The sequence below is a fragment of the Onychomys torridus genome, chromosome 6 (assembly GCF_903995425.1).
Source record: "Onychomys torridus chromosome 6, mOncTor1.1, whole genome shotgun sequence".
Taxonomy (NCBI): domain Eukaryota; kingdom Metazoa; phylum Chordata; class Mammalia; order Rodentia; family Cricetidae; genus Onychomys; species Onychomys torridus.
In genome coordinates, this window is record NC_050448.1 from 117,891,637 (window position 1) to 117,904,211 (window position 12,575).

General features: G+C 42.3%; 1 pseudogene; it reads right to left on the minus strand.

Moving 5' to 3' along the window:
- Positions 1–6,441: 6,441 nt before the first annotated feature.
- LOC118586270 lies at positions 6,442–7,186 on the minus strand (annotated as a pseudogene).
- Between the last annotated feature and the right edge of the window lie 5,389 nt (positions 7,187–12,575).

Below are 12,575 nucleotides of genomic sequence, written 5' to 3' on the forward strand. Positions count from 1 at the left end.
CTGGATTTTTATATGTGTGGCAGAGATGCACTTAAAATGTTTCCCCACAAGTTCACATGCTTGAACACTGGGTCCTCAGCTGCTGATGCTGTTTTGAGATGTTGTGTAACATTGGGAGATGGAGTCTAGTCCAAAAGTATATCTGGGAGGGGAGGAGGCTGCAGACTGGTACCCAGCCTGCCCCTTTCACATCTTCTCCTTCCTTGTCAACTGAAATGTGAGCCGGTATCTACTACAAGCTGTCTCAACACCTCCTGCTGCCAGCCTTCCCTCCTATGATGGCCTGTGTGTCCTCAGACCATGACCCCAAGTAAACCATTCTGTAAGTTACTTCTAGTCAGATATGTTGTCATCACAATAAGAAATGTAAATAACACAGAAAATTGGTAGTTAGAATAGTGAGTTTACTTGCTGTGGTTTCCTGAAGCCTAACCTGTTTGTGGGACCAAAGTGTCAGAGCTTCAAGCTGCAGGCTAATTAAGCCCTGGGACACCAGAAGCAGAGCACTATTTGAGCTGTTATGAAGGCAGTGGGAAGACCAGAATGCAATAGAAATGTAGATGTAGAGCCTTCTTGGGTTGCAGGGAGCTGTGGTGATTCAGCAGAGGTAGAGGCTGCAGCTGCTTTGACTAGTGTATGAAGCAGAAGAGCCCAACTGTCCTGGTTAGGCAACCCTTGGTCAAGGTAGGAGAGCAAGCTCCCACAGCTTTCCCATAGGCTCAGCCAAGAGTGTGCCTCACAGCACATAGTGTGCCCTATCACCTGCAGCCTCCATTGTCTCCATCAGGAGAGTAAAGAGAGGCTATTTCTGAGACAGAAGCACCATGTCCCACAGGGTCTTCATCAGCATCAGGCTACAGCCACTCTCTCCATGTGTTCTAGTATCACTTCTGCCCCAAAGAAGATATCTAGGAAATAAGATGAAAACTGTAATTCCACTAAGACCACAGTGGACTACCACTGCACTCCCTCCAAATGAAAAAGGAGACAATGAAGTTTAGTGTGATTATCTGGGGGAAATAATAATATGACCCAATTTAGAAGAGAATGGTAGTGTCTACTGATGTTATACACAGATCATTGCAGTAGCCAGTGCTCATGGACACACTTAGAAGACACTTGTATATAGTGAAATATACAATAATTTATTATGACTTTCTTAATTTTTTAGACAGTGTTTCACTTTGTAACCCTAGTCGCCTAGGAAACCCCTATGTAGACCAGTGGCCTTAAATTCACAGACATCTTTGTGCCGCTGTGTGTCACCACACCTGGCAAACAAATGTTTTCTTACCAGCTGAAAACTAAACACAAGCCAGGTGCCATGACCCACCCCTGTAGTCTAGTAGATCAGGAGGCTGAAGCAGGAAGAAACTGAGTCAAGGCTGTCTGTGGCCACACATTTGGGCCCCAGGAAGAAAAATTGAAAAGAAAAATCAGAAAGGGAGAAAGAAGAAATAAAAGGGAGGGAAGCAATATCACTGTGTCTGCCAAACCTTGAGTGTTGAGTGCATAAATGATTATAGTGAACTCCTATAAAGAATTATTTATAGAAAAGATAAATGACCAACAGCTATGCACAACATATGATCTCTTCTCAAAAGTGTGATGTTGAGATCTGGTCTTGGTTCCTTTATATAAAACAACAGACCAGGATGCCAGTCCAATTTTGATGGGCAGAGAAAAGATTATAGATCATGAATGGGAGCAAGAAGAAACTGGGAGGGCACTGATAAGTCCAGGTGACATGAGCAATCCCAGGACTGTGACCTTGGAGTAGGACTATCACAGACATTGCAGCTTCCATTATAACCTGAGCCGAACACCCTAAGGAAATCTTTCTTATCATTAGCTAAAGCTATGCATGCTTATGTGCTATGGATTCTGTCCTGGAGGACATTTAATAATATAGCCTATAAGGCCAGGCCCAATAAAAGCCTAACAGTGTGTGAGGGCCTCTAAATACATTACCCCTATTTGGTTTCATAAACATGAAAACAGTATTGATGTATCAAAATAAAAGTGAAGCTCAGGGACATCAAAGCTGTAGAAGGCACATTAAGTTATATGTTTGCTATGCCAGCACCTCTCTCTTGTGACTACACTTCCCTTGCGTCAGAACTTGAAGGAGTCCCAGATGGCATGGGTCAGTTAGATGTCTGTCTTGCTCCTCATTTGGTCTTTAGATATTTTATACTATTTCTTCAGGCCCTTGGTCTCAACCCTAGATATGCACAGGAGAACAAACAAGACAGAAACTAGGTCTAATGAGTCTTCACACTCCCCTGGACATCTCCCACCATGCTGTGTACACAGTACTTGTGCTCAGTAAACACCCACATATAATAACTTGAACTTCCTGCCTCATTTTGTATGAACTCTGTGATGCCTGATGCTCTGTGCTGAAGCTTGCTACAAAGTTCATTTTGTAAACTTCAATTTAGAATTGAAACACTCCACACCTGATATTCATTCTCTCAGGACATGGATAAAACTCCCAGCAGGCCAATGTACAACAAAATGCACAAACAGGACTCCAACCCATTCAAGAACACACTTGGTTTCATCACATCCAGGCTGTTTTTGAGAAGCTGAGCCTGTCTGCATTTACTTCTGCCTGAAATGAGAAAAATGTCCATGTATTGGAGCAAGAAGACCTTTCCTCACAAAGAGAAGCAGAGGACCCCTGAGGCTTTCCTTCATCCTTTATTGGGGGCTAGGTAGCCCTCCAATTCAGGGAGGATAACAGACAGGCATGGATGCACAGAAAATTTACAATCCTTTTGGTGAAACATAGAGTCACATAGAAACACAACTTGAACTTCTATTAACACTGGCCAAGTTACTGATTGCAGAATTCCATATCAAGCAGCTGTCTGGACATCGTGGCCTGATAAATTAGTCAGAAGACATTATGAGATGGAAGGATTCCTTCGCAGCTAAGGACAGGGCTTTCTGCTCTTACAAAGAACAGAGTTTGTATCTTAGCAACTATGAAGATCAGCTTACAACTGTTTGTAACTCCACATCTAGGGATCCCACACCCTCTTCTGACTTCTGCAATGACCCACATGCGGATAGGTGGTCAACACACACATACATATGATCAAACAAAATAAAATCTTTTTAAAAACCACAAAATACTTTCAAGCTGTATTTGTTGTTCTACAAAGTGCAGACAAGAACACATATAGAAGAAAAAATAACACTTATAAAGATGGAGTGCATTTATCACATAACAGACAATAATCACATACAGACTTCGCTGGGTTTCGAAGTTTCTGCCTTTAAAATGTGGTTCCAGTGACACCTCACTGGATTACAATCAAGAAAGTAAACCCCCAGCCCACAGAGCTGTAAGAAAGAGGGAAATCTTCACTGTAAACTGAGGCTGTGTCTGAGGAAAGGAGTGAGGCCCTAACGAAGGTCCTATATACTCAGGCTTTGACCTGGGCCATAGGAAACAACTCCATCGGACTTTACAGCACAGGGTAACTGGGCTGGAATTCCAGGTTCTCAGCTGAGGAGAGGCGTTACTCTGGGGTGAGGGGCTCTTTGCCCTTCCCGTGTCCCCATTATCTCTGTGTGTCTCTCCAGGTGTTCAAGCTGGCCTCAAACACCTGCCCCTCTGGTTTTCAGAGCCACCATCTCTGCTGTGACTCCATTTCAGTTCTGACAGCTGCTCTGGGGGGGAGGGATCTACATTTTGAAGACTCTGTTGATCTGCCATCCTGTGCTTTGTAGGTGACACACACGATGTCTGAATGAAGATCCCTGTTTTGTGTGAGGTTTTGAGATCTGATCCCACACTTGAAAGTAATTGAAAGACTTCAGGAAGTCAATGACAAAAAGAAACATTTTTTGACAGTCTTAGGCAAGTGAGAGGGTGAGAAGAAAGGGCTTGTGGGCTGAGTTTAGTTGGAGTCTATCGTAATCTTTTCAAAAATATTGATACAGTAATTTTATGTTGAATGATGGGTGGATAATCCCCGATCATCTCCTGCCTGTCAGAGTTCTTTGTCTACCTCTCAGTTCTCACAATTATTTATTTGTTTTTTGTTTGTTTGTTTGTTTGACAAAGAGAAGTGCAGAAGCGTCTATCTTCTCTGAACATATGCTTCAACTCTTGTCTGCTGTGTGAACATAAGTGAAAGAAATAAGAGGCAAAGAGAGAAGGCCAGAGGGAGGAAGGCTGGGCAACAAACCTCTTGCATCATCTATCACAGCTGGTAAACTGGAAGCTGAGGCATGGTTCATGTTTGTATCCACTCACTTTCTCCTTTTCTGTTTATTGAATTGAACAGGGCTCTCTCTGCCTGCTTTCTTCTGGATGGGGGAGATCAGAGGGACTTTGCTATGATCCCTATTTTTGTGACAGAATGTCCACAGGAAATAATAATGAAGCTTTATTAGGATGCTACAAAAAGATCAAACGAAGTTTAACGATTTATTAGACAGCCAGTTATAATTATTGCACATAATAGCATATCGTGATTCTGAGGGTGAGTGTTTAACCCTTTCAATTACAGAGTGACAATGCCTGGAATGAAAAGTGTGAGTATCATTTGTGCTCAAACTGATGATTGACATAATACAATTAGGGACATGTGTAAGCCTGAAAGAACGGATCATTTGTAAACCAAAGATCCTAAAAAGAAGCCAAACTGAATCCTCTTACAAATGCTGGTGACTGACCAGAACTTCAGTGATTGTGGACAGGTTGGGATGTTAAGAGGCAGAGCATAGTTAAATTACCTTGGTCCCTCCAAGTAATTGTCTATCTCTGTGTGTGATGCAACATCCTTGTGACAACTACATAAGTCCTGTCGGAATTTGTGAATAGACCCTCTGACTTCCAGCAACCCCAAATCTAGTAATGCCTTCTTGATATTTATGTGAGGTCTTTAGCAGAGATTTCCCTACCTTGCTGTAGCTTGCTCAGCTAATGTTTCAGACAATGTATTTTAAGAGTGTCTTATTTGTCACATTTGGAAAAGGAATGTAGGGTAACCTCAATCTGTGCTCCCTAGCTGCTGTGGGATGTTCTGTCAAATGTGTTGCTCTGATTGGTTAAAATAAATAAAGTGCTGATTGGCCAGTAGCCAGGCAAGAAGGATAGGGTAGGCAGGACAAGGAGGAGGAGAATTCTGGGAAGTGAAGGCTGGGGGAGGGAGACACTGCCAGCTGCAGCCATGACAAGAAAGAGATAAGGTACTGGAGCCACTTGGCAAAGTATAGATTAATAGAAATGGGCTAAATATAAGAGTAAGAGCTAGACAATGGTAGGCCTGAGCTAATGGCCAAGCAGTTTAAATAATATAAATGTCTGTATGTTTATATTACAAATGGGTTGTTGGACTAACAGGGCTTGGTGGGGGCTGGAGAGAAGGTCTCCAACTACATCTAGCCATGGCCATCACTCATGCCAGGGTGGGCTTTTTGGTGATACAACTGCTTCACCACTCCCTGGTTCACTAGCCTAGGCTTGGATGGGACCATTTCTCTGATATATCATCTGCATCATTTTTATGATGAGTAAATTTTTGTTCACATCTTCATAGGAAAAGTCACAGAACACAATTGGCACCTGCACAGGTGTCAAAAGAACCAAAGATGAATTGTAGATGACTGGTGACATGGTCTCTGCAATGGGTGCTGAGATAGATTCCTGGGGCTGATCCTTGTCATAATGAAGGCCCAGTCTTGATATAGCTCCTTTATTCCATGCATCATGGATGCTGTTCCTCCTGCTGTAGTGCTGGTCACATGCTCCTTGAGAGGATGGCACACGCAACCAAGAACAAATCATTTGAGAGTCAGAGTGACCTTGAAGAAAATCTCAGTACACCAACATCTTCTAACTGATGTGGAGTGTGATGCTTCTTTGATGGATAGAGTGCATCCCATGAGTGTAGGGATGCCCCTGAAAGTAGATAGAATAAATACATTGCAACTGCTGATATTACCACACAGGACATGGGTTTGTAAGCATGTTTTGGCAGTAGGAACTGTGTGGTCTTTTTTGTTAGCTGTAAGACACACAACCAAGCTTTAGCTGTTTTCAGAAAATGAGCTTGACCAAGTAATGGAAATATTAGTGTGGGAGGGAAGAGGCATCAATACAATCTGCATCATTCACCCTGGTTTGGCAAGAACAATAGGGGAGAAAGAGAATGAGTTGGGGCTTTGGCTTGACACTTCTCACAGCTGACTGGATGTAAAAGAAAAGAACACAAGCCAGATATGAGACAAAGAGCACTTACTGGGATCCAGAACTCTGGAATCTATAGCACAAATTGAATAATGAAGGTGAAGAAAGTCACAATAGAAGATAGCCCTCAAGGCTAACCTTGTGATAGAGAGGAAGTTACAATTCATGACAGGGCATGCAAATTGGACATGTTTATGATGTCTCAGTATGAAGCTATGATAATCAGGAAATCATCTGCATCTGATCAGGGTGAACTGAGAAAGACTCATGATCAAAAAGAGAAAGAGATCCTCATTTCTGACTCTTGGAACGGGGAGTGGGTGGGACCAGTTTGAGTGTGGGGAAGGAGAGAAATATGACCACCCATCCTTTCTGATGTCAACTTTTGTAGAGGTGGCGATGTCAAATTTCCAGTGTGTTCTTTGCAGAGGAACTCTGTTGAGAGCAAGAGGTCCAGTCACAAGTAGCAAGCCACTGGCCAGCAGCTTCAGGAAAACCACTCTCTTGCCCCTGTGGTGCCCGGTGAGGATGATCAGGACGGTCCCAGGAGTGATGCTGGCGTGAAGCCTTCTCACGTGCTGACTGAAGGGCTTTTTGCCATGGCTCAGCAGCTTCCGAGGCACATCTTCGAAGCTTCACCACCTGGGTACCGCCATTCTTGTCACCACCGACCACTTTTGTGACAGTAGCAAGGACCTTCTCCTTTTTCTTCTTCTTTTCAACCTTGGTTTTTGCAGCTGAGTACTTTCTTTTGTTCAAGGCCTTTCTGGAATACATAGCAGATCAGGAGTACCTGCCAATTCCTCTAACCAGAACAGGGTTCCGGCTGCAGTGGGGCTTCACCTTCTTGGTCTTTCTAACCTTAGGGTCACCGTTTTTGGCAGCACCAGCACCAACAGCATCACCGCCAGCCTTCTTGGCCGCAGGTTTCTTCTCTTTTGTGTCAGGCTTTTTGCCCTTTTCACCCGCCATCTTGCAAGAAGTTCTCACTAATATCCCCAGTCTCTGTGTATTTGGGGGGGGGGGCTGGGTGGTGGCCCCCAAAGAGTAAAAGAACAAAGAGTGAAAAAAATCGACTACCATCCTTCCCGGAGGGACAGGCTCACATGATACATTGAGGACACTAGAGCAATACTGCCTGAGGACCCCATGAGAAACAAAAACTGCAAGATGATAGAGGAAGGGCAGACATTACCGAGGGTCTTGGGAAGGAGGCACTGTGTGGTGTCCCGTTCACAGGGCCAGAGAGGACTGTGTTCACAGAAGAGGTAATAAGCTGGTGGTTAGTTCAGCAGGGGCCTTGGTACTGTTAAGGGGCTTTAGGGGTTTGCTGAGCCAGCCTCTAGTGAGACATGACCTTTATGAGGTTGGAGAGGCTTTGGGGAAAATGAATGATTTAAATCAGCATTAAATCAGATGGAAAGTGGTAAAGCATTCAAGAGAGTAAGGTGTTGTGGAATATTCCTTTACACGGTGTGAAGATAATGTCACTGTGACTGATTTGATGGGAGGCTGAATGACCAGGAGCTAGGCAGGGTCTCCAGGCATGGAGCATGCTGGGAGGAGGAAGAGTAGAGTTGCAGGAGATGCCATGAGAGGCAGAGGAAGCAGGACATGAAGGAGTAGAGATAACAAACTATGAGCCCTGCAACAGCATATAAATGAATAGAAATGGGTTAATTTACATATAAGAGCTAGCTAAAAATAAGTGTAAGCTATCAGCTGAACTTTCATAATCAATAATAACCCCATGTCATGATTTGGGAGCTGGCAGATGGGGCAGAGAAATATACCTACAAATGGTGCCCAACATGGGAAATTGTATATCCACATAAAACCTGAAAAAGCTTGAAAAAAGGTTCTAAACACACACCAAAAAACTGAGCCAAACATGGCTTTCTAGTCTTGTGTCTCTCATGCCAGCCGCAGTACAGAGACAAGTCTCCAAACAGTTGTCTGTGTGAGCCACCAGTGAGCCATGAGCTAAGCTGTGTGGTGGGTTTAATGTTTTGCTCATGTAGACAGAAAAGTTTGCAGATATGCAGAAAGCAGGCTAAGTAAGATGGAAAAAGCTTCTAAACAGGTTATAGTGTGTTTAACAACATGTTTAGGCTTAAAAAAATTGATATAGACAGTCATAAAATAGTTTAAAAATAATGAAGTCTTTAAAGAGAAAGTAAAGTATTAAAAAAGTAAGCCACTTAAGGATGGAAAATATACAGAGAGTCTAGATCCTATATGGTACCTTGTTAACTTTAAATTATTAACTGCTGGTGCACAAAAACAATGGCTGCTCAGAAACATTGGATTATGGAAACTGCTAAATTAAACTAACGTATATATTTTAAAATGATCTTAGCTTCAAAATGGAATTCAGACAATGTGTTGCATTGTGGGAGAGGCTGTGGATTTCTCCAGATTAATAAAGATCAGATGTGACCAGGGGAGACCTTCTGAGTATCTTGGCCACAGACATGGGGGGTTAAGCCAGGAAAGACTACAGGACAGACATGTAAGCTGACTCCTTGACATGGGAACAGCTCTGAGCTGAGCTGAGACATGATACATATTGTTGGCTACAGAGTCATCATGACTTATTATCACCTGCCATCCTTTCATATGGCATGGATGGGATTTTATATTACAGTTTGATTATATAATCCAGACAGACTTACAAAGTTGACAGATGCCTGTTACCTGTTCAAACATAAAACAAACAAACAAAAACATCTTTAATTGATTTATGACACTGCACATTTCATACTTATGCTAATGTAGATATGTAATTTACCTTCACAAGTTTATGTGCTTTTTAGAGCAAAGGGACCACATACCAATGAAAATGGGTGACCCAGGTGATCCAGAATCTCAGAGCGCCTCTGATGCAGTTTCCTCGGAGTTCTTCATCCAGAACAGCTTCAAGGCTGCTGGCTGAGATGGTCCAGCTAGGTGGTCTAGCTAGATGGTCACAGACTACTCCAGTCAAAACTACAGATTAGCCTTACACTTTCCCATTGCACAGAGGCTGGAACACAAATGATACAACTAGCCCTCCCATTGACTATTCTCTCCATTTTCTCAGGGCTCACTAAAGATGCCTTCACCCCTAGACAGGAGGAAGCAGTCTGAAACACCTGACAGCCACATTCTCAAGAAGTGAGTTGGGTGATTTTTGGTTTTTTGGTGGATTATGGATGTGTATCATCATTGATGGTGTTGATTACAGGTTGTTATTGGTCATAATCAGGGAAGAAACTAAATAAAGAAGATCAGATTCGGGGATCTCATTCTGAAAAGAAAAAGGAGGATATAGGAATAGTAGAATAAAATAGATTATTGAATATACTGTTAAACTAAAAAATATATTATTATTACTATTTGACATTGGTATGGATTTTTGTATATTGATACAAAATTAAGGTTATTTTTGTTATACTGTATATGCGTTTCTTTTCTTGTTTAAGGTGTTGTACCTATGCAGATCACTTAAAACATAATGTAAAGTTTTAGTCCTGGAAAGCTACTTAGGACAATAAAGAAATAGCATCCCTAGCAATCAAACTTATAATCATGTTAGTTATGTTTTCAAGATCAATCAGAAATATATTTTAGATGGATAAGTGATCAGTCCATTCCTCAGACATAGCCTCAGTTTACAGTGAAGATTTCCCACCTTCCTACAGCTCTGTGGGCTGGATGTTCACTTTCCTGAGTGTAATCCTGTGAGGTGTCCTAAGGAAACACCTGCTAAAGGTAGTAATTTCAAAACCCAGCAGAGTCTATATGTTTTTATTGTCTGTTGTGTGATAAATTCACTTAATCTTTTTAGGTGTTGTTAGTTTTTCTTCTTTATGTGTTAATTGTCTGCACTTTGAGGAACAACAAATATTACTTGAAGGTACTTCTTGTGTTTTTTAAGATTTTGTTTTATGTATTCGTGTATATATATCTGTCCACCAGGTGTATGCAGGTGTCTGGAGGAGGCATAAGAGGGTGTGGGAACCCTGGAGCTGGAGTTAAAAAATAGTTGTGTGCTGCTCTACATACTTGCTGAGATACAAACACCTATCCTTTGAAAGAGCAGAAAGCCCTGTCCTTAGCTGACAAGCCATCCCTCCAGCCCCAAATCTTTAGTGGTTTGTCATGTCATGGTATCCAGACAGCTGCTCTATCTGAGAGTTAAAAAGAACAAACAAACAAATAAACACACACAAAAAAACCCAGTAAATTGGCCAGTGTTAACAGAAATTCAATGTGGGTTTCCTGATTCTATGTTTTACAAATGCCAATGGAAATTTTCTGTCCATAAATGCCTGTTCAACAAAGTATGGAGGAATGCCAAAGGCTTTCCTCTGCTTCTCTTTGTAAGGAAACACTTTCTGATACCAATTCAGGACACCCAGAACCTTTTATAACTATGGGCACAAGGCTGAAAGTGAAAGCAGACAGGCTCAGCTTCTCAGAAACACTCTGCATGTCAAGAAACCACATGACTTCTTGAATGGGATGGAGTCAAGTATCTGTGGTTTGTTTTACATCAGGCTGCTTGAAGTTTTTTTTTTTTTTTTTTCCAAGAACTAAGAGTATGAATATCAGGTGTGGAATGCTTTTATGCTAAGCTGCAGATTACAAAATGAATTCTGTAGCAAGCTTCCCTGCACAGCAACAGGGATCACAGAGTCCCAGTAGAACAGAGGCAGGGTCTTCAAGTTAGGAAAATGATTGATACAGTGAATGTGGGTGTTTACTGAGTACAAGTACAGTGTACACAGATCTGTGGGAAATATAAAGAAGAGTGTGAAGACTCATTTGACCCAGTTGTTGCCCTAACAGAGTTCACTGCAGTGGGTGAACAGGACCCTTAAGAGGGTGGAAGAATAGAGAAAAGCAAGATACTACATAACTGAACAGCCCAGTATTGCCAAGGAGAGCACTGGAATCTTAACAATGAGGATGTGTTTTATTGTTTTTTATGAAACTGATTATTTTAAAGCATGGTTTCTCAGGGTTTTTTTACTCACAGTTTTTCCTGATATATGTTTGTTTTATTTTAGTAATCTCTGGTATCACTCACATTTTCATTTACATAGATTCTCAATTTTAGCACAGGCTAGCCTCAAACTAATAGACCTCCAGAAGTGAGTGCCCCACACCAGCTCCTAAACATGACCTTAGGGTATCTTCTCAGAGCCCTTTTCAAACAGAGAGAAGCTAAGAATCAGGAAGATCCAAGGCTGACAACTGCAGTGTTAAGGAAGGGGAAGCCAGCTGTTGAATTCCTCACTGAACAAGGGGACTGGGAGAACAGGGAAGCCTGGAAGACAGAGTCTTGCCTAGCATAGACTGAAGACTTGTGTCCCATAGACACATTTCTGTCTTGTTAGTTCTCCTGTGCATTTCTAGGGGTGAGACTGAGGGACTGAAAAAATAAGATGAAAGATCTGGATCCCAAAATGATGAGAAAGACAGAAATCTCAACCGCCCATGCTACCTGGGACTCCTTCAAGTTCTGATATGGGGCAAGAACAGTCATCACTAGGGGGAGGTCTGGCCCAGCAAGCCTGTAAACTATGTGCACTTACCAGCTTTGGGGTCCCTGTGCCTCATTTTCTTCCTGGTGGGCACATCAACACTGTGTTCATAATGTTTATGATATCAAATGGAGGCAATGTACCAAGAGATCCTCACACAGTGTCAGGCTTTTACTGTGCATTTAAAATTTGATGATATGAAACGTCCAAACATTCCTCAAATTTAACATGGAATTATTTTTCATTTGTATTTTTCAAAGAAACTTCATCATGTTTGCCACTTTCTTCTTCTTCCTTTCTTTAATAAGAAAAATTTTATTCATTTTACATACCAACCACAGATTCCCCCTCTAATCCCTCCTCCCACTCAACTCCCAGTGTTCCTCTGCAACCCACCCCCATCTTCTCCTCTGAAAAGGTAAGGCCTCCTGTAGGGAGTCAGCAGAGCCTGACATTCATTTGAGGCAGGTCCAAGCCCATTCCCCTGCATCAAAGCTGTGCAAAGTGTCCCACCATAGGTAATGGCTCCAAAGAGAGAGCTCATGCATCAGTGATAGAACCTCATCTCACAGACCAAGCTACACAACTGCCTCACTTATGCAGAGTGCCTAGTCCAGTGGCATGCAGGCTCCATACCTGTTGGTCTAAAGTTAATGAGCTGCCACTAGCTTGGTTCAGTTGTCTCTGTGTTTCATGTATATATACAGAGATCATGTCATCTGTATATCATCATCATGATCTTGATGCCCCATGCTCATAGGCTCTCTCTTCCCTCTCTTTGATTGGTCACCTGGAGCTCAGCCTGGCGCTTAACTGTGGATCTCTGTATCTGC